Consider the following 27,269-nt stretch of genomic DNA (forward strand, 5'->3'; position numbering starts at 1 on the left):
ATAAGGCTTTATTAGATAAATCTAAGACATACAAACTAATCTAACACATAAACGCACGCACTCACACATTCACACAAGTTGCAGGAAGATTGAAAGTTAGGGAAAGATGAGTTTAAGAGAATGGAAATATGGAATCCCAAGTTTACAGCAATACGTTAAATAGCATAGACATGAACAACCATCAATCACTTAATTAACCCTCGCATTGGGTTCCTCAATGGGGGTAAAATTATATTAGATACACCAGTAAAGGTCACAGTCTGAAGGTTACTTGCTTCTCCTGTGAAAAGGGAGTCCCATTGAAAGGGCTATCCTGATGTCGCTGATTGGCTGGAAGTTCAGTAGTCGCTGAAGTGACGTCTTGGGAAGGCCCGTGGTGGGGCGTTGGCTGAAGGTGCAGAGTTGTGTGCGCTGGTTGAAGTTGAACGGGTACCCGAAGTCAGGCGTCGGATACTCTACGTTACAAAACTTAACACAGAACACGAAACTCTCAAACGGAAAAGAAAAGAAGTAAAGCTTGACGAGACTAAGTTGTGTTTCTCCTCATAGTGGCTAAGTAGCAGCAGGCGTGCAAGCCGAAGCACGCTGGAACCGCGCTCAAAGAACAGGGATGACTAACAGCATGGCTAAAAGCTAAAGCTAGTTACCAAAGCTACAAGCTAAAAGCTGAAAGCAAACTAAAAGCATACTAAAAGCAGGCATGACTAGTAGCAGAAGCATAGCTAGAGACTAAAAGCAAGATTTTATGGTGTCCTAAGTATTTAAACTGGCCTATTGGCCACACCTCAAATGTTGTCTTGACCAATCAGATATTGTCTTGGCTCGGGGGCATCATAAATCATATGTTTGTCTTACCAAGCATGTGGTCCGAATTTTCCTGCTCTTCCAGTGTCTAATTTTGGACATGCGTCCTATAAAAAGAATGATACATTTGACCAATAATTGATTGTCTGTACTAATTCAAGCAAGCAAATTCGATTATGTAGATACTAGACATGACTATGTTTCCTTATGCTATCCCATAGTTATTAAAAAACCTGCACAATAAGTGATTATAACATGACAGTAAAATGTGTGGGTTACACATAAATGAATATGGAGTGAAGCGATGGACTGATTCATTTATAAGTCTTTTTGAGTTCATTCTGGTCCATATATATGTACAAAAGACAGTTTCTTTGCCATTCTCTTGACAAATATTTCTGTGGAGACCAGAGTTTCAAAGCTGGGTGGGGGAAGTGTTTTAACTGTCATGGGTTTACATGTGATGTCCGACGCTGCATCTCACTTACGAACAACAACTTTTACAGTCTCTTCTGCAATTTAAAATTGTCAATAATTGTTCTAGTGGTGTTAATGTTGAAAGCTGTTCTGTCCTGAGGAATCCAGCTTGTGTTTCAAACACAGCCCTGATAGACTCTTTAATTTGTCTGGTTCGAGTCATTTCTGTTACATCTATTAAAGCGATATCCCAATTTTTCGGTCACCGATGTGACATTCAATTTTATTAGTATAGCGCTTTTTAAAATACAAATCGTTACAAAACAACCTGACAGAAAATTATGTTTTTACAATATTTAGAAGTAGCTTATAAGTGGTGACTGTCAGTTTAGGCACGTGTGACAGGATTTTTCTGAAAAATTAATACAAGACGTAGTCAACCAGACAATGAACATTATTAACAGCAATTATTATATGATGCAGTTGCACTTGTAGCAATATTTGTTAGTTCTGTTTGTTGATTTAGGGGTAGCAACATCTGGAGTCCTAGACATTCTTGGAACCCGGGCGGTACGATTGGGTAAATTCAAAACGACCGAAAAAAAGTGCCCACCGAGCCTGCCTGGAATTGAGTCTTTTGGCAGTTCTGATGTATGCTAAATTCTTGTGATCGGTCCAAACAATAAAGGGAACCCCTGAACCCTCTAACCAGTGGCGCCACTCCTCCAATGCTAATTTGACCGCCAACAACTCTCTATTGCCAATGTCATAATTACATCTGACACCGGAGAACTATACGGATGAACCCAGAGGCTAAGGAATCAGAAATGTATTTCTCCATGGCCTCCCTCTCAGGAATAGAAAGAGAGTATAACTTGCCTTTAGGCGGAGATTTACCTGACACTAAGTCTATGGCACAGTCGTAGGGACGATGCGCAGGAAGAGAAGCAGCCCGGGACTTACTGAACACTTCCTTCAGGTCCAGATACTCAACGGGCACGTTTGGCAAAACCATGGTCTCCTTCTGGAAAACAGGAACAACAGGACAAGCAGAAACCGGACAAGACTCATGACAACTTTCACTCCACAATGTGACTGTGTTAGAACCCCATTCCACTCGTGGATTATGTTTGAACAACCAGGGGTGACCTAAAACAATGGGAGCAACAGGGGAGTCCATGAGGGAAAAGGATATGGTTTCTTGATGGTTGCCAGATGTGATAAGTGTGATGGGTTCTGTATGGTGGGTGACGTGAGGCAGTTCCTGGCCATTGAGTGCGGTGACATGGATGGGGAGAGACACAGGAAGGACAGGAATGTTCAGGTGATGTGCAAGTGACGAATCAGTGAAATTACCTTCGGCTCCGGAGTCCAGAAGGGCTTGACATTCATGATGTTGATTCTTCCACCGCAGTCTCACCGGAAAGAGGGTCGATGATGTAGGTGAGGACTTCTCAGCGGAGATCCCACCCGATAGTAGCCTCAAATTTACTATCGGGCTGACTCTTTTACCGGGCAAGAGTAGTTGTTATGGTCAGAGCCTCCGCAGTATAAACATAGTCCTTGGGACCTCCGCCGTTCCCTCTCCCTCCGGGACAGCCGAGCTCTACCCACCTGCATGGGCTCGTGATCGTCGACAGAACTGACCGTGTTCTCTCAACTCAAGCGCCCCCTACCAGGAGAGAAGGGAGGCCTGGAAGGACTGTGTTGGCGGCCCAGACGATTAAACCTGGCCTCCACCCGCAACGCCAGGTCAATGAGTTCATTGAGAGTAGGGGGCAGCTCGAGGAGGTAGATTTCCTGCTGAACACGGTCGGATAACCCATGCAGGAATCTATCCCACTGTGCCGCCTCGTTCCACTGGCACGCGGCCGCCAGGGTACGGAACTTGATGGAGTACTCGGTTACGGATGAAGGTCCTTGCCGGAGTTCTGAGAGGCGATGGTCGGCCTCCCTGCCGGTCGCGGCCCGGTCGAAGACTCTCTTCATCTCATCCGATTGGAGGTGGAACGAGGCACAACACGGGTGTTGATTCTCCCACACCGCCGTTCCCCATAAGGCAGCCTTGCCAGAGAGAAGTGTGAGCGTGAACGCTACTTTGGATTCCTATGTAGCAAAAGTGCGGGGCTGCAGAGCAAAATACATCGAGCATTTGTTAAGAAATGTTCTACAAAAGGTTGGCTCACCCGCATAGTTCTCCGGCGCTGTAAGTCGCGGCTCTTGCCAGAAGTGGTCCTGGGGAATCCCTGGGGGAACGGACGGCGCAGGCGGTGCGATGGGCGCAGTGGGAGACGTGAGCTGATGGATCTGCTGGGTGAGCTCGGACACCTGTGCCACCAGCGCTTGGACAGCGCGTCCGGTGTTCGAGATACTCTCCTGCTGCTGATCCATTCTTTTGACACTGTGGTGCATGAAGTCGGTGAGGGTATTGGTGCTCGCTGCTTCCATGATGGTGAGATCATTCTGTGACGGCTGGTTAAAGGAAAGTCTGGAAACAATAGCGAGTTAAGGGTTTTAATGAGAAGATATGGCAATGGTACATAAACAAACAATGACGATGAGACAGTGATACTCCGAAGGGATGGTGTAGCGGTGAGAAGTCCAGATGGTGGTGGAGAGAAGGTGAGGAATCCGGATGTTGACGGCGTGAGGCAGCAGGAGAGAGTGGCACAGGAACTGCCGGGAATAGAGCCGAAGGTAAGTGTCCGTGGCTGAGTGAACGTGCGAAGAGTGGATGAGGTTCTGGGAAAACACAGACATCCAAACGCAAAACAACACTGAAGCCAGACGGGGGGTAAACACAACGACATAGAACAACGATCTCACAAACACAGGACGTGAGACAAGCCATTATATAGTGGATGAGTAATGAGTGGCAGCTGTTGCTGATACAATTAACGGAGACGCCCACAACTAATCAGTGCAGACGCGGAACACACAGAATTCACCACAAAGTGTAAACAACCCGGGATCATGGTTTACCTACCGTGACCATGGGTAACATTGAGAATATCACTATATATTGTTGCAACACCTCCGCCACGACCAGTCTGACATCTCCTTTACCTCCTTCAGGGAATGAGGTTTCTCTTTCAGTCAGAAATTGGTATCACATGTAATTGGCATGTTATGGAATTTAACTATGGCAATATATTAACATGATATACAGAGCCAGACAGAAACGGAGTACATTTACTTGAGTACAGTACTTAAGTACAATTTTGAGGGATCTGTACTTTACTCGAGTATAATTTTTGGGGAGTACTCATGACTTTAGAGGAAAATATTGTCCAGACGAAACGCAAAGGCGGCGTTTTCATATATATCCACTCTGGCACCCGGTTTCCAAACATCGGTTTCACTCTTTCAAAACGCAAGATCCGTGTGGAGGAAAATGCCTATCCGCAAAAAAATGTCATGACAGTCATGACAGACCTTCAAAGAATAATAAAGATATATTTTAGTTTCTTGTTTCCTGTTTGTTTTGTTCCTGACTGATTTCATGGTTTTGACCCCCCTGCTTGTTTTGTATTTTGTATTACCCAATAAACAAACTGCAAATGGATCTCTCGTCTCCTGTGTCCTATTGGAATGAAGTGGGTGATGTGGCACAAGAGTTCAGGACCTTGGCGGTGGGGTTGGGATATAATGATGCGGCCTTGAAAGACTTTTTTAACGTCTGTTTGGGCAACCCCGTGCCGGAGAGTGAAATGAATGACCTGGAGGTCTTTGATTTTTGGGGGTTCATACTGTACCTGCAACATCGGTCTCAGTCAGTGGCCGACTCTAGACCGGGGAGTACAGACAAGGGGACCGCCAGCCCAGCGCCAATGCACAATGTGGTCGCCATCCTAGCACCACTGCACAAGATGGCCGCCAGCCCAGCGCCACTGCACAATACGGCTGCCAGCCCAGCGCCACTGTGCAAGATGGCCGCCAGCCCAGCGCCACTTGGCAAGATGGCCACCAGCCCAGCGCCACAGCACAATGTGGCCGCCAGCCCAGCGCCGCAGCCACAGGTGACCCTCCAGAGTGGGGTCAGGTTCCTGTTGACCCTCCAGAGTCGAGTCAGGTTCCTATTGACCCTCCAGAGTTAGGTCAGTTCACCGTTAACACTCCAGAGTTGGGTCAGGTCACCGTTAACACTCATGAGTTAAGCACTATCACTGTTACAGTAGGTGGCCAGCCTATCTGGTGCCGCGGCGGTAACTGTAATTCAGTCGCGTGTTGAAATAATTCGCGAAACTACAGCCAGGTGGCGCAAAGGGACGCATTGCGAAATGAATGTAATTATAAAATGAGATATCAGTAAGTAAAACAACAATAACATTATGATATAACATTGTAACTTAAAAAAAAGAATTTTTTTTTTTTACAATTTGTTAATTTTTAAAATGTAGGATAGGAACGGTCCAGCATTTAGCAATAATTAGTATTAACTCTGTTATTATTCTTGATTTTTCAAACTACCAATACTTTGCATTTTTGAATTATGCCTTATGTGTGACCAAAAATTAAGTATTATTTGTTTCAGCTGTTTAATCGCTGGTGCCTCACGCACACTGGAAACAGCAGTTGTTCACCAGACATTTGGCGTGAGCACTTTGACATTGTTAATTATGATTTGTTTACTATCGATACTGAAACGCACACAGCCTATTTACCTCATGAATAATAGTTAAGCTTCAAATGGGCAACATCACAAATATGGAAACGTTTGTATTTCTCCCGATTGAGCTTACCTTATGCTTAGCTTTAAATTATTATTATTTTTTTTATTATTATTACTAAGCCTATATTATTATATACTGCAATTATATTTATCCATTAGAATTACATATTTTTAATTATTGTTTTGTTATGATAAATTTGTTAAATTTAAAGGATTTGATGTAAAATATTTTCTTATAGCCTATTTTTTTCCTCTCACAAACTCTGATTTATTTTTTAACGTTTAAAAAAAACATGCAGCAAACGAAAATAGATGATTAATCCCTTAAAATGAAACGTATCGACTCATATATTTTTTTCCTCTGACAAACGTAATTTATTTTTTACCGTGTTTAAAAAAAATAAAAAATAAAGAAAACATTCAGCAAATGAAAATAGGCGATTAATCCGTTAAAATTTGTTACTCTTGGTTAACAGTAATTATAATTATTTTACTTCAGAACAGAGCCTGGGACTAATCTAGGACTTTTTTTTCTCATTTCATCTGAAGTTGACTTTGTTCATTACATTCACTTCACGTGCTCTGGCGCAGATCAGCCTCCTGCGATGCTCAGCTGTGGACGATTTAAAAATGTGGTTCTCAACCCGCAGCCTGTCACGAAAATTTGAATTTTCAAATGCGGCCCGCACCAAATGCTAAAAAAATGAAAAAAAAAAAACTTTATCAGTTTGTAAAAATTTTTTTTTTTTACATCAATTAAAAAAAAATATGCTACTAATGAAATATACGCTATATCCTAATGTTTCTATGTGATTTTTTTCTTCTTCATTTATTATTTTCAGACATGAGCAGACCTACTTGCATAAGCATTTTTATGAACACATCCAAGCGCGTACTTTGGCAGAATTCAATTCAAATAGTCATCAACAGCCATTAGGTAAATTTCCTTTAAGGTAAAATTGCGCATCAGAATGGACAAATTAGTTTTTTAAGGAAAAAAAAAAAAAAAAAGAAATTAAAAAAATTTACAAACTGTGAATAGTCGCAGTATCAGGAGAAGTGCTGGATTTTCTTTCTTTTTTTTTTCTTTCGCGCAACTCACTTGAAGTTCAGGCAAATAGAAACACAATACACTATGTAGCAATCCTTAATTGAAGAAATGTGGCAAAACATCTCTGGAGAGAACATATTATTAAATTCAAAAGTGCTTTCCATATTTGGATCAAAATAGGCTACATTTGTGAATGCACAGTTTCTGAAATGTTGCGCGTTAGGTTATGCAAGCCTGCATCTTAAAGCCTCTGTCAAACTTCCGGCGTCCGCGAGTCCGCTATGGACAGCTAGGTAGGCGTGATGTAAAAATCATCATTGCAGAGTGTGTGCCGAGGCTCTGAGCAGACGACCGCGCAGACAGGTGCGCGTGGTCAGTAGGCTTCAAAAGCAAAATTGCACATGTGCAGGCAGAGTGAAGAAGCTCATTGCTACTCGAGCCTGTGCAATCCGTCAATAAAAATATATAAAGACAGTCAGAAGTATAAATTGAAGAAGTCTGCGTCCGCGCTGGCCGTGTCAGCGTCCGGATTGCTCATACGGAAAGTATAACACAGGCGTTACAATCGCAACTTCTTTGTGCTGTTACTCCTTTCAAGCTGAATCTCAAAAAATTGGTCAGCTCCCGACAGCATCAGGTGTTTTATTTATGGGGAGTAGAATTGTTTATTTCAATGAATGTAATAGATTATATATCAAAATAGTTAGGCTATAATATTATAAATCAGGTTGGTTTGTATTGCTGATGTAATATGTAAATTATATGCGACTTGCACTTAGACCATAGTGCGGCCCGCTGGAAAAAAAGGTTGAGAGTCAGCACTAGGTTGCTGTCCCATTTTGTACAGGAATTGTTCATTTTAAAACATAATTAATTATCATAATCATTTAGAACTTTTTTTTACTTATAAACTCATTGTGAATTTAAAGTTAGTTTAATAGTAGCCTATTTAAATTCAAGTTTTAAAAAAAAGTTTTAATTGCTTAAATTATTTTTTATTAATTAACAATATGTTATCATGTTTATTTTTGTAAAAAATATGTGTTTATTCTTTAAGAAAACAAGGGAAAAAATAAGGGACAATCCCAATATTTGTTTTGCTTTACCTATTTATGTAGGCTACAATTATAAAAAAAATAAAAAAATAATAATAAATAATTATAAAATAATGTCATTAAAAAATACCAATGTCCTGAGTAATTTTGACCATTATAGAATTGTGACTTTAAAGATTAGTCATTTAGGTGGTAAAAATACTGTGAAATTAATAATGGCATGGATTGTAGAGCATAACAACTGAAGGTCTATGAAAAATTAGCCAATGAAGCTATTCTTTTTAAACAACGGAACTTGAAGTTGTGAACTAAGTGACAGAGTCTTATGAGGCTTTCACTTGCTGAATCGGTTTATATAGGACTGTTGTTTTGGTTATATTCACAGTGCTGGCTCTCTCTGACGAGAGAAATACAACATTCATATTTTACACACTTCGTTTTCGTTTAAAAACATTTCAAGCTTTCTGTAGATATATTTTTAATGTATGTGAGACACCACGATATTATGTTAATTAAAAAATTATACATTCATTATCATGTAAAAATTAAAGTGATGAGAAGGCGCCTCCCTGTCATTTATGCACATTAATAATTTTTGCACAAACACTTGAATATGAGCTTCGTGGTTTTCACCAGCTCCAAGAGCGCTCCATCACGAGTACAATTCATGCCAACAGCCATATAACTGCATATTCAGCAAGAATTCATGTTAAACATATTTAGCTTGATCAGAAGGTTACAATGACTGCAAGAGTCGAGCGGGATGTTAAGAGTTTGTCTGTTTCTTTTACTGATTATTTTCGGGTTAAAGCATGATTTAAACAGATTTACACTCAATCGCTTTTGCAATAATGTGTTCAAACAAATGTAATCTTACAGTGCAATTAAAGATGTAATGCTTACAATGTTATTAATTTGGCATGTGATATAGGGAAAAAAGTTTACACTCTCCTTTTATTTTTTTTTATTATTATTTTATATGCTATGCGGAGCGTGTTTCTGGTATCAGTGCGTGTGGAGGGGAAGTTGTTACTGCTCATAGACTCTGCTGTGAGTGAGGGAAATGTTTCACCTGAAGAAATGAAGACGACCACGAGAACACAAGCATGGCACATCCGTAAAAATCAACCTGCAGCAATGCTCGTTGAACGACTCGCCAAGCTTTACTTTTGTCTGTCGCATGGCAGTAAATAATTCGATAATATGACCATGCAGCCAATACAAATATTTAATAAAAACATTAAAACAAGCAGGGCTTTAAAATAAAACAATAAAAAACGCACGCCAGGTCTACACTGCACACAAGTGGAACTATCCAACAAAAAATAACAGAACACAGTGATGGATACACTGGACACGATCCCCATCAGTGAACTGATGCTCGTTCTGTTTATGACAAAATGTTTTGACACTGTGTTGAGATGATTTGACACTATAGTTCCATCAAGTTTAGACACACTTTTCCAAGTAGCCCAGAGTGCAGTCTGGACGATGGGGCGGGGCGACATTCAGATTAATAAATAAAATGAATATAAATGTTGTGTTTTTGCATTTGTTGCATTTCCACAACATCCCGTATAAATACAAAGAGTTTTGGATTACGACGAACAGAATATAAATAAATGGTCTACTCCCTCAATGGCTGCAGACTCACTGGTTTGAAAATGACACGGCAGTATAATGCAAAGTATGGTTATGTAGATAGTCAAGGAGTACCTTGATTTATATATTCAAATTATATATATATATATACATATATATATATATATATATATATATATATATATATATATATATATATATATTAGGGCCGGGACTCGATTAAAAAAAATAATCTAATTAGTTAGAGGCTTTGTAATTAATTAATCGAAATTAATCGCATTTTAATCGCATATAAATATTTGACCTGAGAACAGTGAGAAGTAATTTTTTTTTCACATGGATTTATAGTATACCATTGAATAATGACTGAATACATAAGCTTAAGCAACAAAATATTGTTTATTTTTGTTCAACCAAGTCTAGCAAACCAGTGCAATTTTTGCCATGAAGTGTAGCAATAGCATATTTAGAAACAATTTAGAAATAGTACATTTCAGAAATTTAGGAAGCTTATAGGTGCTGGAACCTTCTGTAAAGAGTTTTTTAAGTAAAACACAATACTGTCAATTACATTCAGAACATTGGAAACACTGACTATTAGAAAACATCTCTCTGTTGCTTCAGAGGCCATAACATACTGAGTCCAACTCTCAATAACCTTGGCCAAAACAATAAAGAGTTCAACATAAACTGTTGCACCAACAAAATAATATATAGTTCAACATAAAGTGTAAAGTCCACGCTAGCTGCTATATGTTTTGCGTTGAGGTGATACTTGAGGCTCGATGTGCTGCAGTGATATCATAGACAGTAGTGATATGCGAAGCGAACGCTAGTTGGTGCTTCAGTATAATCGGTCCGCCGAAACAAATCCAGTGAGAAACGTTCCGCGGTGCAAAAATAAGTTATTAAAAATGCGGGATTTTTTTTTTCTGTAATTAATTAATCTTAGTTAATACGTTATTTTTTGTGTAATTAATTAATCTCAATTAATGCGTTACAGTCCCGGCCCTAATATATATATATATATGTGTGTGTGTGTGTGTGTGTGCGTGTAACAAATTGTCACCAGTCTCTGAACGTCACCAATAATATTCTGAACATTCCCTTGGCCCCTACGAAAATTTACCATGGTTCTGCTACAATAACTATAGTTAAACTATGGTGGGTATTTTATAATTACAGCACATGGTAATTAATATGCCAACAAATATTTTTACTACAATACATCCATGGTTACTTTTTGCAAGAAAGGAACTATACAGGTTATAAAGAACAAAATCCGGTGTAAACAAAAGCCCAGAAGATCACCACGATCACTCTTCCCTGTACCCTGGAGGGTTAAACTTGAAAAGGGCTCTGCACTGCAAGTGTTCCCTGATGCTGTACATCCGTCTGAACTCGCTCCGCGAGACAGGAGGACAATTCTTCCAGTTGGCCACAACTTATAGTGTAAAAACTAAATACAGGAAAGATAATAATAATAATAATAAAAGTTTAACAGCCTTGTACTACAAAATTCAGTTGGAGAATGAGCGTTAAACGGGGAAATCTTACTGTCTAGCCAGGCAAACTGTGCCGCTTTCCGAAAATCTTCAGAGCACATCCCTAAACAATCTGCAATCCAGAGAAAGTGTCAAATATGCAGAGTCACCTGCTGACAAAAAAACTTCCCTGAAGATTTCCAGGGGAAGCTGTTGAATCAAAAACATACATAGGTTTATTTATATGTAGCAGAAATGAGTCGAACCAGACAAATTAAAGAGTCTATCAGACCTGTATGCATTGAAACACGAGAGCCGAATTCCTCAGGAAGTCATAAATCAGTTCTGGTGCCACAAGAACCAAGCAAGATGACCAACCAACTTGTTCACACAACAGCTTCAACGTTAACACCACTGGAACAATTATTGACAATTTCAATTCAAAGAAGAGAAATTTGGTGCCAAATGTGTTGTTCGTTATGGAAATGCAATGCTGGACATCACATGAAAACCCATGAGAGTACTGCACAAGTCCCATTGACCCCCCCCCCACCTAGCAGAACCAGACTGAAATTCCTAAGGGGGAAGGGCTTTAAACCTCTGTCTTCACAGAAAAGTCCTTTGCCAGGGAATGGCAAAGAAACTTCTTTTGTACATATATATGGACCAGAATGAACTCAAAAAGATTATAAATGAATCATTCCATTGCTTAACTCCATATTCATTTATGTGTAACCCACACATTTGACTATCATGTATAATTACTTATTGTGTATGTCTTTTGATAACTATAGGATACATAGTCATGTCTAGTATTGATATAATCGAATTTTCTTGCTTGATATTGTCCTGACAATCATTTATTTGTAAAATATATCATAATCGTGTTATAGGAATCATGTCCAAAATTAGACCCTGCCAGAGCAGGAACATTCGGAACACATGCTTGGTAAGATAAACATATGATTTATGATACCCCAGCCCCCCCCCCCCCCCCCTCACCCCCCCATGAGCCAAGACAATATCTGATTGGTCCACACAACATTTGAGGTGTGACCAACAAGCCAGTTTAAATACCTAGGACATCGTAAAATCTTTGCTTTTAGTCTGCTTTTAGTCCCTAGCTGCTGCTATTAGCCATGTCGGCTTTTAGTTCCAGCCTTGCTCGTGCTATCAGTCATGCCTGCTCTTAGCTTTTAGCTTGTAGCTTTGCTACCTAGCTTTAGCTTGTAGCATCTAGCCATGCGGTTAGTCATTTGAGCGCGGTTCCAGCGTGCCTGCCTGCTGCTACTATGCCACGATGAGAAGGAACACAACCTAGTCTCATCAAACTTTATTTATTTTATTTTCCATTTGAGAGTTTCGTGTTCTGAGTTAAGTTTTGTAACGTCGAGTCTCCGACGCCTGACCTCGGATGCCCGTTCAACTTCGACCAGCACACACGACTCTGCACTTTCAGCCAACGCCCCACAACCACGGGCTTCCCAAGACGTCACTTCACTACTGAACTTCCAGCCAATCAGCGACACCGGGATACCCCTTTCAACGGGAGTCCCTTTCACAGGAAACGAAGGCAACGTATCCCCAGATATTTGTTGTGCTGGTGTATCTAATATAATTTTAGTCACATTGAGGAACTCAATGCAAGGGCTAATTACGTGATTGATGGTTGTTCATGTCTATGCAATTTAACGTATTGCTGTAAACTTGGAATTCCATATTTCCACTCTCTTAAACTCATCTTTTCCCAACTTTCGATCTTCCTGCAACTTGTGTGAATGTGTGAGTGCGTGCGTTTATGTGTTAGATTAGTTTATATGTCTTAGATTTATCTGATAAAGCCTTATTCATATTGAAAAGAGAAGTATCTTGTGTTTTGTGCTTACAAGTTAATGTCTTAAACTGCCGATCTTGTTACTGTGCTAATTGATAGTGTTTTCACAATAGTGTGGATATTAGTATCCAGCGCAGATTTGATGTTAAACGGCTCGTTCACTGAACCGCGTCTCCGTGAACAGCCGTGAAACAGTGATTCTGTTCAAATTCCCTTTAAAATCTTAAATTATTCCCTTTGAGCTAAATTGACCTGTTTCCGTTACATATACATGTATATAAAAGTTATTAAACATTATATAAACACTGAATACAGACAACCTTGTTTTAAAACTCTCATTAAAAACTCTATATATTGTTGTCACAACTGCATACTCATTCTTTTATAATACCAATAATAAAATGTTAATATATACAGTACTGTGCAGAAGTATTAGGCATGTTAGTATTTTCACATTGAAAAAAATAGTTTTAAGCCAATTATTTATATCTTTTGCTGTAGTGTGTCAGGTTTATATATTAGTTTACATTTCCACACATTCATTAATTGTAATAATCCAGTGAGATATTTGTATATACTTGTATTCATGATCCACATGAAGATCTTTTACATTGAATATAAATATTTCTGTCTTATATGGTGAACAAAATCCACATTTGTCACAGTGTCTGGGTTGTGTTCCATGGGGTTCCACTAGATGTCCTCCTTTCTCACGGTGTCTGTCACCAGATCATTTCCTGTTCCCTTATTTGGTCACCTTCCTCCTTGTTGTGTAATTGATTGTTTCCCCACCTGTCTCCTGTTTCCTCATTATCCTTCTGTATATAAATACCCAGTCTGTCTTAGTCTGTGTTACGGAGTCCTTGTTTAATGTTGAAAGTTATTCATGTCCGTCGCTTCTTGCCTTGTCTTGTTTTCATGTGTATTGGATATTCTGGTTTTGACCCTGCCTGGACTGTTTACCCGATTGGATTACCCCTATTAAACTTACATACCTGCACTTGGTTCTCTCGCTTCGTTCCTGCAACGCCGAACATGACAGAAGGACTCCGTCAACACGAGAACCAGCGGTATGTCGTTTTTCCGTTCACCAGCCAAGATGGCGGAGAGGCGAGTCAAGTATCTGAGGTTGACCGCCCTCCGCCAAGAGGGCAATGAAGTGGGTGCCCTGGCTCAGGTGTTCTGGTCCCTGGCCGAAAGCATGGGCTATAACGATGCGGCCCTTAAGGACTATTTTAATGATGGGCTGGATGATCCAGTGTCTAAGGATGAGATGGCGCAATTAGAGACACTGGAATTCTGGGAATTTGTGCGCTACCTGCAGCATCGGTGTCGTTGGGATGCCCCAGCCACTCCTGTCTCTTCCGGCAGGGTGATCGTCAGCCCAGCACCACTGCCCAGGATGGCTATCAGCCCAGCACCACAGCCCAAAATGGCCGCAAGCCCATTGCCACAGCCCAAGATGGCCGCAAGCCCAGCGCCACAGCCCAAGATGGCCGCCAGCCTAGCGCCACAACACAAGATGGCCGCCAGCCTAGCTCCACAGCACAAGATGGCCGACCCAACGTCTGAGTCGCCAGTCAAGGTGCCCCCGACTCGCCATCGTAGAGGGCGGAGGAAGAGGGGACAGGATTCTACCGTTCCTCAAAGCCTGGAGAACGTTCCCGAGCGGGCCGCTGCCGTCCAGGAGAACGTTCCCGAGCGGGCCTCTGCCGTCCAGGAGGACGTTCCCGAGCGGGCCTCTGCCGTCCAGGAGGACGTTCCCGAGCGGGCCTCTGCCGTCCAGGAGGACGTTCCCGAGCGGGCCGCTGTCGTCCAGGAGGACGTTCCCGAGCGGGCCGCTGTCGTCCAGGAGGACGTTCCCGAGCGGGCCGCTGTCGTCCAGGAGGACGTTCGCGAGCGGGCCGCTGCCGTCCAGGAGGACATTCACGAGCAGACCTCTGCCGTCCCCAAGGCGGTACCCAAGGCGGTGCCCGAGGTGGTGCCCGATGCTGTTCCAGTGACCGAGGTGGTGTCCGATGCCGAAGCGGTGCCCGAGGCTGTTCCTGAGGCCGAGGTGGTGCCCGATGCCGAGGCGGTGCTCGAGTCTGTTCCTGAGGCCGAGGCGGTGCTCGATGCTGTTCCGGAGGCCGAGTCGGTGCCAGATGCGGTTCCGGAGGCCGAGGCGGTGCCCGAGGCCGTTCCCGATGCAGTGCCCGAGACCGCACCCAAGGCCGTTACAGAGGCGGTGCCTGAGGCCATTCCCGATGCAGTGTCCGAGGTCGCTCCCGATGCCTCGACGAAGGCGGTGCCCGAGACTGTTCCAGAGACAGTGCCCGAAGCCTAGGCGCCTCAGGTCTTCACAGACAGTCCAGAGTCGGGTCAGGTTCCGGTGGACTCTCCGGAGTTGGGTCAGGTTCCGGTGGACTATCCGGAGTTGAGTCAGGTTCCGGTGGACCCTCCGGAGCCAAGTCAAGTCACTGGGTGGTCCGCGGCTCCGTCCTGGGGGACTCCGGCCTCAACCACGGGGGCGTGTGGGTCATCTGCTCCGCTCTGGGGGACTCCGACGTCGACCACGAGGACGTGGTGGTCGTCCGCTCCGCCCTGGGGGACTCTGGCGGCGACCACGAGGACGTGGTGGTCTTCCGCTCCGCCCTGGAGGGCTCTGGCTCTGACCACACGGATATGGTGGTCATCTGCTCCGCCCTGGGGGACTCTGGCGGCGACCACAAGGACGTGGTGATCTTCCGCTCCACCCTGGAGGTCACTGGCTTTGACCACACGGCTGTGGTGGTCCTCTGCTCCGCCCTGGTGGGCGCTTCAACATGCCCTTCTTGGACTTCTGTCTGGTGTTCTTGGTTTCTGTTTTGTTGCCCAGGTCAAGTCACTGGGTGGTCTGCGGCTCCGTTCTGGGGGACTCCTGTCTCAACCACGGGGGCGTGGTGGTCTTCCGCTCTGCCCTGGAGGGCTCTGACTTTGACCACAAGGCCGTGGTGGTCTTCCGCTCCGCTCTGGAGGGCTCTGGCTTTAACCACAAGGCTGTGGTGGCCTTCTGATCCGCCCTGGGGGGCTTCCGCCCTGACCACAAAGATGCGGTGGTCATCCGCTCCGCCCTGGGGGACTCTGGCGGCGACCACGAGGACGTGGTGGTCATCCGCTCCGCCCTGGGGGACTCTGGCGGCGACCACGAGGACGTGGTGGTCTTCTGCTCTGCCCTGGGGGGCTTCCGCCCTGACCACACAGTTGTTGTGGTCTTCTGCTCCATCCTGGAGGGCTCTGGCTTTGACCACACGGATGTGGTGGTCCTCTGCTCCGCCCTGGTGGGCGCCTCAACATGCCCTCCTTGGACTTCTGTTTTGTGTATTTGAGTTCTGTTATGTTCCCGTCTGTTCCCCTTAGTTTGTCTGGCCCTCCATCCCTCCCCCTGAACCTCCTCCGGTCCTCCTCCCTCCTGGTCTCTGTGTTGTGTCTTGTCTTGGAGCTTCTGGGAGCCGCTCCGTAGAGGGGGGGTACTGTCACAGTGTCTGGGTTGTGTTCCATGGGGTTCCACTAGATGTCCTCCTTTCTCACGGTGTCTGTCACCAGATCACTTCCTGTTCCCTTATTTGGTTACCTTCCTCCTTGTTGTGTAATTGATTGTTTCCCCACCTGTCTCCTGTTTCCTCATTATCCTTCTGTGTATAAATACCCAGTCTGTCTTAGTCTGTGTTACGGAGTCCTTGTTTAATGTTGAAAGTTATTCATGTCCGTCGCTTCTTGCCTTGCCGTGTCTTGTTTTCATGTGTATTGGATATTCTGGTTTTGACCCTGCCTGGACTGTTTACCCGATTGGATTACCCCTATTAAACTTACATAGCTGCACTTTGTTCTCTCGCTTCGTTCCTGCAACGCCGAACGTGACAACATTAGATCGCAAACAGAAGTTATTTAACCCTTGTGCACTGTTCGATTTCTGTGTACACCCTTTATGGAGCGGGTCAAATTGACCCTAATTGGATTCAATACAATTCCTCAAAAATCACACTATGAAAAACAACAAAAATTCAGGTACAAACTGAAAACTTTTATTATCAACATTTGTCAAATATTCCCCAAAAAATATATCTGAAGGTATGATTTAATGAAAATGTTTTTTAACCAATTTTTAAAGATATTTTGTTTTGACAGAATTTTAAATAAACAGTATGCTGACTTGTTTTGCATATAAATTTTTTTTTTCTTAGAACATCATAACTGAACAATTAAATGTAGCTGTATAATACAAATAAATATTTATTTTCTTCAGTTGGCTGTTTTGTAAACTCATTTCATTAAGTCATGAAGTTACTTTTGACATGATGAGAACACAGCAAATGTGTGCTTTTGGCATTTGAATTTCTTGCACTTCACACACATGGTGCTGGTTTTGCTGTTGCGCTTGAATGGGCACACCTCACATCTCTTCCGTTTGTTTTTTCCCTATCATCTGTGTTCACTCCTTTATTTTCTGTGGGTCTGACTCCAGATGCACGTTTCTGCCTTCCATGTTCAGAATCTCTTTGGGTAGCTCAGGTTTGTCATTTGTAATTTGCCATTAATTTTGAACACAATGATTTATCTTTTTGAAGTGTGTTTGGTTAGGGTTAGAGCACTTTTAGATACACTTACACTTTAGAACTGGAGTTGATGCCCTGACATACAGAAATGTTTATGTTTTTATTTTGTGTCTGTACAGTTTCTTTTGAATGGCTGTCTATGAGGGTCAAACTGACCCAAGAACATCACACATGTAATATTAATTTTGCGTGTATATGTAAAAAAACCCAGCATGTTGAAACTTTGAGAAAAAGTCACTAAATATCAAGAAAAAAAATATAGGTTAACCAGTATTTCCTACAACTAGAAAATCGAAACGGGTCAAATTGACCCGCAACATAACACAAGGGTTAAAACACGTGCTGCTGTCTGAAAATGAATTAAGCTGAAATGTTTTTAAATGTCTTTGATGCTGATGTTAACTGATAGCTTATTTATTAAATAATCCACAGCGCTGACCAATATAGTACTCGTACATAATACTAATTTCATATCTGAACAACTATGTAGCTGTAATAACTAAAATACCTCTGCATGTACACACATATGTAATTATTAGCTCTTAATGAATGTATGTGCACAAATAACCTGCTTTGCTGGACTCTGCCTGAAGACATTGTACAGATATAGTACAGAGTAATGTTTCATGTAGCAACAATCAAACAGCTACATACATTTGCGGAGTGAAGCTGTCCAGGAGAACAGAACACCACCACCTCTTGATCATGTCATCCTGAAAAATAATAATAATAATAATATTCACACAAAAATCATGCATGTTTGTTCAAATAACTTGACAAATGTAATGGCATACCTCTGTAAAATCAAACCTAAGAACTAAAGCCATGTACAGTGTACTGTTACAATCCACAAAGAACAATAAAATGAGCAATTTATAACAATTATTAACAATAATTATTCAAATTGAACTTACCATGGATAAATAAATGATCGAACATTGCATTTCATATTATAAGATATTTACACAACCACTTTTACTCACCTCATGCAAACGTTAATACTCTGCTGCTGCAGTTGCCACCGTTCTGATTGTTTCAACGCAAACTGCCCCCTGCTGGCTCGGAGCAAAATGACAAAGGCGGGGAAAACAAATATGGGCGGGGCGACACGTGTCGCTCCGCCTCGAAGGGTCGCCCCGCCCCATCGACCAGACTGCACTCTGGGGTTACTCCACTTTTCGCTGTGGGGCACAGATGACAACTTTCGCGTCCGGTGTAGACACACAGAAAGTGACTGCTCTATTTACAAACAAGTTCTAAAAAAAAAAAAAAAAAAAAAAAATCTAAACCAGTAGCATAACGAGATGGAAATATAAACTAGAAAATATATTAACAGGTCCTCCGTCCATGAAACTGACTCACTGCTGAGCTGGCAGTTTTAATCTGAACAGCTCTTAAAGCTGAGTGGATGGTAGATGCATGATGGGCTAGTAGCCTATTAAAAAAAAAAAAAAATAATTAATAACAGTACTGTTTTTTTTTTTAATCATCTTGTTGCAGTTATAAATTTGACTGCTAAATGAATGATAAAGAACTATATTAAAACATGTTTTGTAAAATTTCTTCGTCATTTGAATATTGATTTAAAAATCGGTTTATATCATAAATCAGATTTAAAAAAAATTATAAATAAATAAAATAAAAGTAAAAAAAAACTGGATTTTTTTTTAGGCCATATGATATTACCCTACTTTAAAAGCAAGTAAAGAAGGTTCCCTTTAAAATCACTTAAGTTGTCAATTACTAAAGCTTTTTTTTTTTTACATCGTGTGAATGTTGTTGATTATAATGAGAGAACTTGAGTTTAATCGTGAGGACGTTTTATTAATTCTTTAGAGTTTCAAAGATTTAATCGTGCCAGTTTAGTTTTATTCGTTTATTGTTTTAGGCAAATTATGCCTAAATAATGGGAACGAAATTATACAGTGCTTCACATTTAAAAATGCAACAATTTCTTAATCAGTTTACAGACAAATGTCTTTTCCCCAATAAGTTATACAGATTTGTCAAAATAAAGGACAGGTAACGAATAACAGAAATGCATGTTATTTTATTAAAGGAAAAAATATATTTATATTTAAAATATAAATTAAAATATAGGCATGATATATTAAAATATTGACATTTTGCATATTAATCCATGTAGCCTACCCCCCTACAATAGGCTACCACTTTTAATACTCTGATGCAAAGTAAACCACAATTTCTTTTGAATAATATAAAGCATAATTAATATAATATAAATAATACTGCACACCTTTTAAATGTGTCAAATCTAAAATATGGTTTAATACCATGTAGCTTAGAAAATATAAGCACAGACTCAGGCACAGGCTTGACATTTATCCTGCTTGAATTCGTTCTAAGAAATGCATATAACTTCATAAATACCAAACTTTCATCTGTGAATATTAAATATTAAATATATCAAATATTTAAACTATAGTGTTTTTCTTTCATTTTCCGTGATTGAAACCGTCAAGTGTAACACATCAGCGAGGCAAAACTGACGTCTATTAGCGAAAATGTGCTTTGATGCGCTTTTTTGATAACTTGTGGTTAAAGCGCCACTCAGCGGTCAAAAGCGGTCACGGCGCGGCGGCGGTATCCGCAGTGGTAAAAGTCACCGACTATCTTCAAGAGCAAAGTCAAGGCACCATTGATCTTCATGGGCAAAGTCAAGTCCCCGTTGGTCTTCATGAGCAGAGTCAAGTCACCATTGATCTTCCTGAATCCAGTTAAAACACCACCACCAACCCAAATTTCCCACCAGTCCTTTTAGAGGTCATGTGGTGAACTTGCAAGCGCTGATCCCGGAGGAGGCAGATCCAGCCCTGTTGCTGCTCTTTCTAGTACATGTGCTCCGAACCTACGTAGACAGAACTCAGTGCCTCAGGACCTCAGACCAGCTCTTGGTTACAGAGGCCAGCAGAAGTTAAATGCTGTCTCCAAGAAGAGTTTATCCCTCTGGTTACTGGATGCTATTGTCCTGGCTAATCAAGCTCAAGACCTGCCATGCCCCTAGGGATGAGAGCTCACTCAACTAGGAGTATAACGTCCTCCTGGGCGCTGGCGCATGGTGCCTCATTAACAGACATCTGTAGAGCTGTGGGCTGGGTGGCACCTAACACATTTGCAAGATTTTATCATCTCCGTGTAGAGCCTGTGTGTATTCCCATAGTGAGTCTCTTGGGTGTATTTCCTTTGGCAAGCAACTTGCAAGCTCTGTCATCGAAGCTTCCACCCTGCGGGCTGTGTACCTCATGTTCATGTGTATCACTACCACTTGGTTGATACCTGCCTTAATAAGTACTCCTACAAGCAGGCAACCTGCTAGTGTACATCCAGCTGAAATATGCTACCCAGTGCATTCTGTGTCAGTTATAGGCCCTCACTCGTGCTGGCCTGACGACAGGGTGCTCTCACTCAAACGGGTCAATGGAAGACATATTGTACACTCTCGGAAAAAAAGGTACAATTTTGTACCAAAGAAGGTACAAACCCTTGTCACTGGGGCGGTACCTTTTACTGGTACAAAATTGTACCTTAATGTGAAGTAACAAATTTGTACCATTATAGTTTGTACCTTTAAGGACATGATTTGTACCATGGAAAACCAAAATGTACCTTTTTTTTTTTTTACTTACTGGTACAATATTGTACCTTTATCTAAGGTACAAATTTGATCCTTTAAGGTACCACCCCAGTGACAAGCCCTTTTGTACCTTAACTGTGTCAAATATGTTCCTTCAAGAACTATTAAAGGCCATTTTTCTATTGAATAAAATCAATTTAATATGAGAAACAATACACATAAATACATTGTATTTGAATACTTTGTTACAGGTTATTTTGTAAAATACATCTCTGCAGTTTACAATGAAAATGTCAAACATTTTTAACAGGACATTTCTCCATTTGCTACAAAATATTTCACTAAAATGTCACAATATGTCAATTTCATTTTCCCATCTACAAAAAAAAATAAAAAAAAAAAAAATCACAAGCTATTCACAATACACATAAATACATGTTTGAATACTGTTACAGGTTCAAATATTTCTTGTTTTGTAAATACATCTGTACACTTTACAATGAAGATTTAAAACATTTTTAGCATAAAAACATTTCTCCATTTATAATATAAAATATTTCACTAAAATGTCAATGTCAATTTCATTTTCCAATCTACAATAAAAATTCACAAGCTATTCACAATACAACTTAAGACTTTTAAATTTTTAACTTCCACACAATAGCCTTGAATTTACATAACATTAACAGTTTTAAAGGAGTAATTAAATTATGTATAGCATATAGCTGAGATGTAAACCTAATGTTTTGTAGGTGAGTGACTATGCATATCTGGCTCTTACATACAAATGGTCATCAACCACATAAAGGTCAAGTGCCTGTTGGTCAAGTTCCTCTGCTGGCATCACACAAAACCAATCCTTATCATTTGAAACACGAAATGCATGGAAATTAGAGTCAAACGATTGTGGGAGCAACAGTTTCCCACACAGTATCCACAATGTATCTACACTGAAAACGTACTTAACCTGAAAGAATAAAGGAACTTCCTCTGTATGCACAACATCAATAACAAACACATCTTTGGTGCTGTACTTTACATTATTTACACGTTGAAGTGTTTTACCTGCAAAATCTATGGCTTGACAACTTTTGTGACTATTAGGTGTATTTTGAAGCTCTCTGGGTAAAGATGTAACTTGAGTGCGAATGCTTGTTCCAGTCACTTTTTCATAATCACTTAACATGCTTTCTGATGAAAACTCCCAACACTGTTTGAATTGGTGTCTTTTGCTTAAGGAAGCAGCAATATTCATGAATGTCTGTGAGGAACAATTTGGACATGCATAGGGTCGTGGCATCCTCTCAGTCTAAGATAAAATAATCCTGACGACAGCAGTTGGCAATGGTTTGTCACCAGGTGCAGTTAGCTTCAACACATGCCTTTGGAGAAAGAGATGTGTGTTCCTGTTGTATGAGGGACGAAAGGTTGAATACAAAATACGTGCAAAAAGCAGAGAGAACACCGTTCTCCATCCCAACTGCTCAGCAAAGATCCCTTCATTTTCACAGTGCTGAAAATTCTCTTCTGGCTGAAGACCTGTTTCCAGTTAGACGCTCCCAAAATCTGTACAGTGGGATATGGTGTGGCTGGTTCTTCCTAAACAGAATGGAAAAAACAATATTACAAACATCAAAAGGAAATCTGGATTAAATTCATGTTCCCAATGACTAGTTACAACTGTCTATCTAAACTTAAGCCAGAATAGTTTTTATATCATCTTACTTTCAGGGATGCACCGAATAAATTCAGGGCCAAAACTTCTAGATGCTCTTGGCCGAAAACTACTTTAAAAAAAATAATTATTAATTTCTTATTTAAAAAATGTGAATGTTTTACTCTCGAATTAGTGATTTAAAATCCTGCCCCCCAGGCAGCTTATAGCCTGTATAAAGACGTACAATATTCAATTTGTATTTTCAATACAAGCTGTCTAAACGGAAAACATGCATACCACAAAGACTCTCTGCAACAGCTTCTCTTCTGGCATCCTTGTAATGTGCTTCTGTAACGGATTTCCCCTTAGCCAAACTCAAAACATTGGACACAATTTTGCTTAATTTTAATTAATGTTATTTCTTTTCTCACCATAGTATAAAGCAACAGTTCACACACCATGCTCTAATGGGAACTTTAAACTATTTTTCAGCACTGAACTAGTGAATATTGCCATAATAGAATTAAAAAAAAAAAATTAAACTGTAGCAAGAACCAACTGGTGCTGAAACAGCAGGTTTCATGACCTTTTAAGCATGTCTATAAATTGTATATTGCATTAATGTCTAAAAAATAAATATTAAACAGTTGACTTACATATCCATTTCCCTCTGCATCTCTCAGGTAAGGGTATTTGGAGATAAGAGCCTTGACTGCACAAACATAGTCACTGTTTGAAGGATATCTATCAGAAGATAGAAAAGTGCGCAAATTTACTACAAATGTTTACCAGGGTTTGGAATTTAAAAAACAAAATAGTGTTTATTAAACTTACAGTGTGTGCTGAGCCATAGTCTCGTGCAGCACTCGTACAATTTTATGCCGGTAAGTGCTGATCTTATGACATGGTTCTTTGTTATCCAATTTTAACTGAACATCCTTTGGGAATTTGGTAGTGAGAAGACGAGGAATGGGGCTGAAATTCTTTGCTCTTGGCTGTTTAGACAGAGGAATGACGCAGAATAGAGATGAAACAGTATGAAATGTTCATATCACGACTATAGTGACCAAAATGATCTCTGAATTTTAACAGCATTAGCTACGTTTACATGGACACAATCAGAATGAAATCAATACAATTGATGAATCCGAACAAGGTGTTTACATGAATGATAAATAAAGTAATCGGGTTGATGTGCGCGTTTATGTGTCACAAGTTTCAAATCAGATTTGATGTTTTGACATGGGCACACTGCACAAATATACAGAGTTTCCGGCTGTTCACGCATAAATATTCTCCTCTATTGGTTATTTCTTTGTTTTAAACAGCAGACATAATATTAATTTGTCTCTGGTCATAATTTAGAGCAGATTAACCGTTTTGCCGTGCTGCTTATTGATCACGCAGGAAAAATGCCCCTCACCACGGCCAAAACCAGACATCTTTGGATGAGAATCCAAAACAAGGACTGGTGGGACGTTGTCCTGCTTCACTTCACAGAGACGCGAGTGAAATTAGGATTTTAGAATGACGGGAAACTTATTAATATGACACTTTATTCAACAGGAAGAACAGCTCGTTCCACGCGTCATACGTCATTACGCTATTTAACGTCATTGCACAGTCCTTTCAGTTTTCAATCCGATCAAGTGTTTACATGTTCTCTCGATCGGATTACAAAAGGGATAAACCACACCATTTCAATCCGATCTAAATTTCATCTGGATCAAGCTAAATCAGATCGATTAAGGTGTTTACATGAAGGTTTTTTAGTCCGATTGAGCCATCAATTCAATTACAAGTGTCCAAATAAACGCAGCTATTGATAAAATGTTCTGGAATGTTAAAAAATTACTCACATATACTGAAATCACTTCACAGAATTGTATGTTGAAACCAACAAAAATTAGCAGCATTATGCACTTTTTGTAACATAAAATGATGGCCAGATTTTAAATAAACAAATTAATTAACCGACTTAATTCATTTGGACTTATTTTACGATCTCTTTATTGAAGTTTTGAAGCATCAGAGTTTTGGGTTAATAGACTTCTATTAGTATAGAATACTATAGTAGTATAGTTACTTCTGTGAAATCTTTCAGACTTTGAAGTGCAGTTTTACTGTGCTTTATCAAGACTGACATCAATGTCATTCTGGCAAAAAAATTAATACAAAATTTAAGGACTTAAGGAAAATCAGTCAATCAGAAGAAAATACAAGGGAACATAAATAACACAATACTAATACTTGCCTCAAAGCTGAAGGTGTAGTCAGACTTTCAGACAGTTCTTCACTCTGGTTCTCTTCAAGTTGTTGGATAAGTTTGATAAATTTAACTTGCTTCTTAAAAGACTTCTCAAAAAGTTGTGCTATCATGTGATCCGTGAGACCAGCACTGACAGTTTCCCCATCAACTTCAAAATCTAAGAGTCAAAGAGACATTTGCTAAGTTTCAAAAAACTTACAATGAATGAAATGTATATGACTTATAGATAGGGCAGAATCAGGTAAGGTTAATCACACTATTTTAAACACAGGGAAAGAGTGATGGGCAGAACACAAAGAACACATGTCACAAGTTTGTCTGGACTTTTGCAAGATATATACTTTTTGAACATGCACAAGACGGACGTTATTTGTATATCGGAGTTGGGTTTGGGCTGAAAACATGAAATGCACAGAGTTTAATAGGTATGAAACCGTATGTGTAACGAATGTCAAACGTTAAATTAATGCCTGCTTCAGATTACACGATAACATTTAACAGATCAGTTTGACGCAGGGTGTCGTGGGGATTCATAAACCACAACGGGCGTCGGGACGCAAGATTCAATAGTTTCATCTCGTATAGTGTGTCATAACTGCCCACTGCTCCGGGTGTGTGTTCACAGTGTGTGGGTGTGTTCACTGCTCTGTGTGTGTGCGCGCACTTCGGATGGGTTAAATGCAGAGCACGAATTCTGAGCATGGGTCACCATACTTGGCTGAATGTCACGTCACTTTCATAATTGGCGACAAACAATGTCGCGTTTGCGATGCTTCACGACATCACGACTAGCATGTTTAATTTTTAACGGTCATCCACGACGGTTCTGTCAAGAGTGAGTGTGTACGTGAGCGAGCAACAGTGAGTGAGTGTGTGTGTGTGTGTGTGTGTGTGTGCGCGCGCGCGAGTGAGTGAGCGACAGTGTGTGTGGGCGAGACACCGTGACTATCATAACTGACACAAAAATCTTACTGCATAACTTAATTTACCAGAATTGCAGCACACAAACTGAATCACTTTATACTATAAGCGGACGGTTAATAGCACTGGATTCGTACATAAGCTAAATAAACTTGCTAATGCCATGCTTAAATAGCTGTAACATTTTATACATTTTTGATTTGATTAAATATAAAACTCACCTTTGAATTTTCTGTTTTCTTCCTCTGAGAATTCGAGTCCGGCCTCTGTTAATTTTAATAGGAGTTCTTCAGACGACATCGACGACAAAGCCTTGGTCGTCTGCTTCCCGCTCTCCGTTCTGTTTGAAAATTCTTTGGCCAATCAATGTGGTGTTGCTATGCCTAATGACATATTGTGTATTGTAATTTAAGTAATTAACTGCTTTAAAAATGCCAAAAAGTGTACACAAATGGATAACAGCATTGCATGCTGTCGTATTCGCTAAATTTACGTTTCTAATTTCGCTTTGAGTAGTTGAAACATTTAAATTGTTTGTCACATGTACTAATTATATAAACACTATAAACTATAAACACAAATAATCAAAACTCACCTTTACATTTCATCTGCAAACTATTTAATCATTTAAATCCACTTTCTTAATATTTTTGAGCTTTTAAGTCGAAAAAGACAGAAGCAAAATGCCTGGACGTGTGTTTCAGAAGTGCTTCTTCCCGCTCTCAGTAATGACAGAGAAAATTCTGTAACGGCTGCAGCAGCGCTGCCGAATTCGACCAATCAGTGTCTTGTTGCTATGCAAATTATTTAACACAGCAACCAATCGTGCATGAAACAGTAATTTGGTCGGATTGCAAAGGAAAGCAAACGACAAATTACGTGGATACCAATGATAAAATGTATTTTATCATGATTGTCTATTAAAATATTTATTAAAAAAACTGCATGTATTTTGTTTTATAAATATCACAAAACCTGTTTCCTAGTGGTTTTCACATGTTTTTAGCACTATTATCAGAACTGTTATGATAATGTACATTTAAGACAGTTGTATAAACTCATTTAAATATTTTAATCAGTAAATTATTCATATCTTTACTATTTAATCATTTTCGTTCACAGAGATTGTATGCTATTTGCAAATGTAATAATAAGGGAGCTGTCTATCAAGGTTGACAGGTATTCAATGTACCCTTATTGTGAGAACAATTTTGTACCTTCATTTCAGTTGTACCTTAAAAGGTACCAAACAGTATCATCAGAGGTCTTTCCTGTACCATTTAGGGTACAATTATTAAAAAGGTACAAAACCGTTCTTCGAGGAACATTATTTG

The 27,269-nt window shown here is 40.4% G+C and overlaps 2 long non-coding RNA genes across 3 annotated transcripts; both read right to left on the bottom strand.

Annotated features, from left to right (window-relative positions):
- Window positions 1–20,948: 20,948 nt before the first annotated feature.
- Window positions 20,949–24,539, bottom strand: LOC113052904 (uncharacterized). Its single transcript, XR_003277130.1, has 3 exons — window positions 23,580–24,539; window positions 23,402–23,489; window positions 20,949–22,687 (listed from the first exon to the last, which is right to left on the bottom strand). It is a non-coding gene; the product is annotated as an uncharacterized LOC113052904 (long non-coding RNA).
- A 461-nt stretch (window positions 24,540–25,000) lies between these two features.
- LOC113052910 (uncharacterized) lies at window positions 25,001–26,804 on the bottom strand. 2 transcript variants are annotated; one of them, XR_003277131.1, is made up of 3 exons: window positions 26,531–26,804; window positions 26,157–26,275; window positions 25,001–25,171 (listed from the first exon to the last, which is right to left on the bottom strand). It is a non-coding gene; the product is annotated as an uncharacterized LOC113052910 (long non-coding RNA). The 2 variants fall into 2 exon arrangements; XR_003277132.1 differs by having other exon boundaries at window positions 26,157–26,318.
- Between the last annotated feature and the right edge of the window lie 465 nt (window positions 26,805–27,269).

The sequence above is a fragment of the Carassius auratus genome, chromosome 3, assembly GCF_003368295.1.
Source record: "Carassius auratus strain Wakin chromosome 3, ASM336829v1, whole genome shotgun sequence".
NCBI lineage: Eukaryota > Metazoa > Chordata > Actinopteri > Cypriniformes > Cyprinidae > Carassius > Carassius auratus.